This window comes from Schistocerca gregaria, chromosome 1 (assembly GCF_023897955.1).
Source record: "Schistocerca gregaria isolate iqSchGreg1 chromosome 1, iqSchGreg1.2, whole genome shotgun sequence".
NCBI lineage: Eukaryota > Metazoa > Arthropoda > Insecta > Orthoptera > Acrididae > Schistocerca > Schistocerca gregaria.
The window spans coordinates 860,219,944-860,228,412 of NC_064920.1; positions in this window are offsets into that span (position 1 = coordinate 860,219,944).

The following is an 8,469-nucleotide window of genomic DNA, read 5'->3' on the forward strand; positions in this document are numbered from 1 at the left end:
CTGATGACAGTACGTCTCAAGAAAACCTTTGAAAATAGCATTTTCTAGTTTTCTAAAAGGAATGTTAGCTGCCACAATAGCATTACCAAAGTCATTTCAGAATTAATCCTTTTTGATGCATTCATAAGATGTCTTTGTTAAAAGTGTTTGCTTAAATGTTGATTTTCGTTCAGCATTTTAAGTTAAAGAGGACTTACCACCCGAAAACTAATATAAGAAAGAAACAAGATACTATATAGTTGTGCATATAAAAAGTATTTGCTATTGTTATGAGTCACCGACACTTAATATTAGCGAAATAAAAACGAAATAAAATACTGTTCTGTCAAACAACAGATTTATGTTAAAACTCAAAACTTTAAATGAATCAAAACTTAGTGCATCAGTTTATATACATTTGTGCTTTGTCCTATAGATATTACAGTTAGAGATTGCTTAATTTTCCTTAAGTCAAAATTAAACTCAGCGATTTTAAATTGCAGTAATAGTAAGACAGTTGAGTCCCAATGTCTTGTAATGGTATAACTTTAAACAATATTTGCAGTATAATGTGCTTCATAAATGCTCGGGTGTAGACAGGTGTGAGTTGAAATTCGAAGTTTCGAATGGACAGTAAAAACTAAGAAACATTATTGCATCCTTGGCAGAATATAATTTTCTATCTGTCATATAGTGTGGGATATTTGACAACCAGTCTTATACGACTACACTTTGAAGTAGCTGTTTTCGGCATTTTTTTCTCTTGACCTATCAACAGACTAAGAAGTAGTTTGGTTTGGTGGGTGGATACAGTGTTGCCAACCTTTCAGCATTACTGGATCGCATAACTGCATCGAAATTATCGTTAAGGGAACGTACATATCTATAGTCTGCCATATAAAATTCGTTTTTGAGTGCACGTCCTGAAATTTTTTGTTCATGTACCCTATTTAACAGCTTCCAGGGGAAAAAAATTATTTTCAGTATTTCGTGTAATTATTGACCGAATTTAAAAATTTAACATGCTATCGTAATCTACTCATTAAGAGTAAGTTGAGTTTAACAAACAAGTTTTACAATTAGAAAATAAGTATTTATCTTGAAGCTGATGGCGCTCAAATACTCCAACTTCGTTCACCCATTACTCAAAAATGATAACACTTAGCGACTTGCAACAAACTCGTATATAACTTGAAACCTTTAAAAAACCCTTTCTCGCTGATAGCCCCCACAATATGGTGAGAGGAAAAAAGTTAATTGTTTAATGCATTTTCGCTGTTCATGTGCTCCAACTTCAGCATCTGACAAGACGTTTTAATTTTTTACTTTTTTACTACTAATGCTATTTCGCAATACATATTGGAGACAATATCTGCATATATCACTAAATGCACCAACAAAATTATGTCACTGTATGGCACATATTTCACGGAGGGTATGACGTGACAGACACTTTGATGTGTCAAATACTATCTTCTGTTTACACTGGCTTATAGTAAAACTTCAACATCGGATGTGACGTTTTAATTTATCACCTCGTTACTATTTTTGCCATTCGCTACACAATGTGCATATAGTGTCTACTAATATCACAGAATGCACCTGCAACATAATATCACTGCACAGCAACTAGTTCAGGAGATATAATGTCAGAAATAATGAGACGCATCAAAAACGCGCTTCTGCTGAAAATGGAGCGCAAATCATCTAGTGTTTTATAATGAAACATCTTAGCGACTTCCAACAAACTTTAAACGTAGTTTCAATTCCTTTCCACACTTTTTCTTACTTACATGCTTATCGTCAAGAGTAACGCAGTTAGAGCGCTAGTATGATTGATACAGTGCATTGGGAAGAAGTCGTGGCCAGCTTCGACCAGGGCTTTATGCAGGTACCATATCAAAATTGGCATGTCCGCTTATTTCACGTTAACTTCTCCAATTTTAATACAGTGATAAATAATTTTTTTATTAGGAAACAATTTATAAAAATTAGGTAAGGTTCATAAGATTATCTAAAAAAGTTACTTCGTTATTTTCTTATGTTGGAAGAAGACCTAAAACATGGACTGCATCTTTATCTTCATCGTCTGGATGCTCAGGAACAGAAAAACTGTAAGTAGACGGCTGTGAACATAACCGTTTTTTTCTTCATGCTACTGACATATTTTAGGTAGAAAATTTTTTTTGTATGCCACTGCTCATCACACACTGGCTGGCAAGCAAACATCTATTCACTGTGGAAGTAACGAGCCTATTTCTATTTTGCACTTTTATATTATTCAACTTACGAAAAACTCTTTCGCAGTCAGCAATTGAACATGGAAGGGATAAATGCGAGAGCACAAACTCTGGTAAGTTTGAATAGTTCGTAATTTTTTCGTCTATTTTAGGGTATGAGTTCCAAAAGAAATCCGTTGGAATTCGATTACTTGATAAATAGTACAATTCTCAAGGCTGTCAATTCAACTAACTACCTGTGTGTTAAAATTACGAACAGCTTCAGTTGGAAGGACCACATAAATAATATTGTCGGGAAGGCGAGCCAAAGGTTGCGTTTCATTGGCAGGACACTTAGAAGATGCAACAAGTCCACTAAAGAGACAGCTTACACTACACTCGTTCGTCCTCTGTTAGAATATTGCTGCGCGGTGTGGGATCCTTACCAGGTGGGATTGACAGCGGACATCGAAAGGGTGCAAAAAAGGGCAGCTCGTTTTGTATTATCACGTTATAGGGGAGAGAGTGTGGCAGATATGATACACGACTTGGGATGGAAGTCACTACAGCATAGACGTTTTTCGTCGCGGCGAGACCTTTTTACGAAATTTCAGTCACCAACTTTCTCTTCCGAATGCGAAAATATTTTGTTGAGCCCAACCAACCTACATAGGTAGGAATGATCATCAAAATAAAATAAGAGAAATCAGAGCTCGAACAGAAAGGTTTAGGTGTTCGTTTTTCCCGCTCGCTGTTCGGGAGTGGAATAGTAGAGAGATAGTATGATTGTGGTTCGATGAACCCTCTGCCAAGCACTTAAATGTGAATTGCAGAGTAGTCATGTAGATGTAGATGTAGATGTAGATGTAGATGTAGATGTAGATGTAGGAAGATTCCTTCAGTCATCATCGATTTGTTGTAGTTGCTTATCATCGTCTAGAGAGAGTCTCTCTGGCAATTTTGACATAAGAGGTATAAGAGAGGTGTGTAATAACTTTATATTTTTTTCGCAATACGAATGTTTTCTTTTCCTGATTAGTAATAAGAAATTGGTACATCGCTGCAGAAGAAAGCAAAGATAGGCTTTTAAAATTCATTGTAATAAAAGAACGATGTCTGGAGAGTATTCCGTTGTTTCTATTTCACTTTAAAGTACTTGCGTTTTAGATCTCACACAATAAGGGCGTGTAATTTTACTCCTGCATCAATAATGAGTGTTGTGAATGATATGTGTGATAAAGAATGAAAAAATATATGTATATTAAGAGTTATCATAAACTCAAGAATAGTTTCATTTATTATGTAAAGATTTACTCCCAAGCATGACTTTCACCTGTAATCATGAAAAGAGGCAATAATTTCTTCCACACTGCAAGACATCTTAGAATATATATATTTACGCTAATGATCAAGATTTAATGGATGTATTGTCGACTGGCAATGTGTGTGTGTGTGTGTGTGTAATAATCGAACAATTGACTTTTTATTAAGCATCCAAGAATGCCACATAATACGGTTGGTATTTCAGTATTGGTGCGTTGCATTATATTTTTCCTTCACTACGAGGAAGACTGTTCATGGCAACAAATTTAGTTTCAACAAGAATTCATGTCTTAATTCCAGTACGGGGAGTATTAATTATCTCTTATTACGTCAATTTCATACCGATTCATACTCTTTGTGTTAGCTGTATGGCTGCATCCCAGCGTAGTTATTCCAAAATCAACCAACAGAACAAACATAACTGGCGACCGATATTCCAGCACGAAGTTATGGGATCCTGCCTGCTTGTCTCTTATAGGGTGCCTAGGAAGCTGTTTTCTAGGATAGCTGGACAACACACAAGCAAATCAGATTAATGGAGTTTACTACAGTAATTGAATTGACAATACTTAACTTTGCATATGTACAAGGTGGTGTCGCAAGCAATTCGCGACGTGCAAATAATCAGTGTCCTTCGAAATACACAATTTCCATGTAAGTAATTTATATGGATTACAAGTCACGGCTCCTCTAGTGCGTCTGTTCTAGTGTGACTCTTCTAATCCTCTCTTCTAGTGCAGGCGAAGCTATGTGGTACGTCGCTTTTACTCTCTCCCTGAGAGGCCGTTCCTGTCGTGGTGATGTCCTAGTCAGCATGCTATTGGCTGACATCATCTCACAGCCCTCTCTGCTGTATCATTCTTGATCTTCGTGCAGGCACTTGTCGTTTCGCCAGAACATTCCTCCCCTCACCCCCAAAGCGACGGATCGTCATCGTGTAGGGAGTGCGTTATTGGCAGGAGAGTCGTACCCTCCAGATGCCATGAACCAGATGAAGAAGGCGGTGACTGCTGTGGTGTGGGCAGGTCCAGCTCCATCGGTAGGACGAGAGAAGGCGGAGGAGGTGAAGGTTCCTTCTCCATGGGGTCATCCCTCAGTGTTGTGATGACACCCTCTGGAGGATGCTGTGGCTGTACTGTCCTCGGGATCCATGAAGCTGGAGGAAGAGACACTGAAAGAGCATCATGCATGTGACAGATATGAAGCTGATTTTGATGTCGGTGCTGTAAGCTTTATGGAACTGAAATAATATACGTGCAAGCGCCAACTTGATGGACAGTCTCGCCTCGCGCCCACAGTCTGCTGCCATTAAAAAACCTCTAAAAGACAATATCATGCGACGTGAAGCGATACTTGCGGCCTTCCTTCAGCGCCAGATGCTGAGGTGGGTGGAGCAGGTGGAGCAGTGTCCGACGGCTGTGAAGTAATTCCGTCAGCGATGGTCCGTCTTGTGGGTGCGAACTTTAGGAGGCGAGAAACAGTTGCAATGCTTGATCCCTGGTGTGTGCAGAGCGAAGTTTGGCTCTGGATGGAATGGAGCATTAGTTAGATGCTGTATGCCATTGCGTTCACAGAATGTTTCAGATTGGTTTGACCACTTACAAGGCCTATTGTCCGACACTATGACTTCAGGTAAATCTCTGAGGCAAAAAATAGAGGGCAACACATGAACTGTGCTATGTGACGTTGTCGAGTTCAATGGCACAGCAGAAGTCATCCACAATCAACAAACAGTAGTTCCCAAAAGGTACTGCCAAGTCTGTGTACACACTATAACTCTCCCCAGTTTCGCACCGAACTATATTATTCGCATATGTTGTAGGTGAAGTTATATTTTAATTATTTTAGCATAATATATATCTTTCCTCCTTGTCATGAGACTCAATGTTGTCCACTTCTGTTATTGTGAAAACTACTAAATGATAACATCTCCTTTCTTAAATGCTGGCATTTATTAATTAAATCACTCGATTTATAAACATTTATGAACATCAAACACTGTGTGCCATTCTGCCACTCATCTCTGGCCTCGCAACCGAGCAACGTCTCGCTCTAGCCTCTCACATCCGACTTCCACCCACGGACTCCAACACTCGACTACCGCTTACCCACTCGCACTTTGTTGACTCCACTGCAGTCTTTGCTTAAACGATGTATGATCTCTGCATAGTGCATAATCGATACTATGTAAGGGTACTTTAATACGAAAAAATGTAATAGTGATATTAGATTTGAATATTAAAGTAGAAAATTATATATAAAGACAAAAAAGAAAAAATATAAAATTACATTATTTAGTCAAAACTATTTTCTTATTAATGGAGAACCTCAAGTCATTAAGAATAATTCTCATTTGTGTAAGGAAAATGGTGTTTAAGAAATTCAAGTATCACTCAATCACAGTACATTAATCAAATTATATCATTAAATCACTCACTAATTAGCAACAAGATAAGTCAGGTTAATTTCAAATGTTTGTGCATAATGTCACTGAATTAACATAGCAACACGAAACGCAGTGCTGTAATGTCTCGAATAAATAGTATGGCTAACTGTGATACACGAATAACAAGTGTCTATTAGCTTGATCATAAATTTTTTTTTTGTAATGAATTAAATACTAATGATCAGACGGTCACTGTATTGAATGAATAGAAACATAGGCCTAGCTGAATGAATGTGATCAAAAAATAAACAAAATAATAAACAGACAACTCTAACTACTACACAATATTCACAGGAAAATATTCTATTACTACCCCACATAAATTAACACTCCAAGTGGCAGCATATTTTGAAAATGCGATACTGTTATATTTATGGCACACAGTTTACAGGGTTAGTAATACAAGAAATTTGACAAAAGGCACATACCTTGCAAAGTAACCCATAAACAAATAATCACCTTGGAAAACACTTTTTTTATATAGCGCTTCATATCTAATTACTCTGCTTCAGGTCCCTGCCTATATGTTGAGTCGTCAATCAAATGCAAACACGTTGGTTCACTATGCACTGGGCTGTGGCATCGATGCCGCCGGGGATATACCACCACAATAACAATAACACTTTCACTGTTTACTTTGATTTTTCACTTCCCTACATGATGCGATGCAAAACACACGTATTCGTAGCTTTCGATTAATTATAAGGCTGTGGCATCTAAGCCGCCTGGGACTGTAGACTCGTTGTCTCTGCAAATTGTTGGAATTGTAGTAACAGCGTCATAACAGCGACTCCCGCGCCGTGAAGCTTGTTGTTGTTGTTGTTGATCAGCTGGCCACTGACTTCAGCATCCCATGGTTCCGCATTCCACACAGCTCGCCAACAACGCAGTGCTGGAACAGGGGGTAGCATTCATTTCACGCTAGGTGAGGAGAGCCCTATGTCAACGTGACGTAGGCACACGTCATCATGAGTTTCACGAGTTGTCCTCTCGACTGTTGTGTGCTTTCTGTATACATCGACTGTTGTGTGCGTCTTGAATCTGCACTGTTCATTGTTCTTAGTTGATTTACAACGTGAAGGCAAAATTAAATGGAACTAGATGTTTTAATATTTGCAGCAACATTCGGAATTACTCCGAACTTCAGTTTCTCAGTTTAACGTTTCTGCCCACATGCATTATGTACAATTCATTGGCTTTTATAAAAATACGAAACACTTTCATTTCTCCCTATTTAACGTTTTTATCCACATGATTTACGCATGATTAATCAGACTAAAAATGCCTAGACACTTTCGTTATGGTTACGATTCCTTCACTCAGATATTCGTTATGTTCATGAAACACACGATAACATCCCACATTCTTTGGATTCCAGCTTAATAATTAATTATTTCATGTTTATATCCACAGGATTTAGACACGATTCATCAGATTTAAAAAAAAATGGGGGTAGCATTAATTTCAGGCTAGAAAAGTGACAAGACACTTATGGTTATGATTCCTTCATTCAGATATTCAGTATGTTCATGAAACACACAATACCATCCCAAATTGTTGGGATTGCAGCTTAATAATTAATTCAACTGGGATGATCGTAACAGATAATTCCTGTCACTTCGTTTGTACACATCTATTTACATTTAGCTTTGACGTTATCGGTACAACCGCGAAGATCGATATACGCACTCATGTAGTCGATTTAGGTTATTTACGTCACGATGACGTAGTGTTATGTACACTGGATCAGGCGACAGTCGCACTGCGTGCTAGGTCCTCGTAGGGTAGCATTCATTTCACGCTAGGTGAGGAGAGCCCTACGTCCTAGTGACGTACGTTCACGTCATCGTGACGTAAATAACCTAAATCGACTACATGAGTACATATACAGATCTTTGCAGTTGTACCGATAGCGTCAAAGGTAAATGTAAATACATGTGTACAATCGAAGTAACAGGAGTTGTGTGATATGATTATCCGAGTTGAATGAATGTCGGAACGAAGGAACCATAACGAAAGTATAAAAATTGTGTGTACAGAAACGTGTGTGTTTTATGAACGTAATGAATGTCTGAAGGAAGGAACCATAACGTAAAAAAACTTTTTTTTTAAATCTGATGAATCGTGCATAAATCATGTGGATAAAAATGTGACATAGGGAGAAATTAAAATGTTTCGTATTTTTATAAAAGCCAATGAATTGTATACAATTCATGTGAGCAGAAACGTTGCTCAGGACGACGTTCACACAAGCAACACCGGACAAGAGGACAATGAAACCACACATACAAATAGCAATGCAGATCAAAGGGGTACACAATAGTCGATGTATACAGCATACACACAACAGTCGATCGGAGAACTTGTGAAACATGATGACGCATGCCTACGTCACTATGACGGGAGAACTCGTGAAACATGATGGCGCGTGCTTACGTCACTATGACGTAGGGCTCTCCTCAGCGTGGAATGAACGCTACCCGTCCTCGTCGGGGTTGGTAC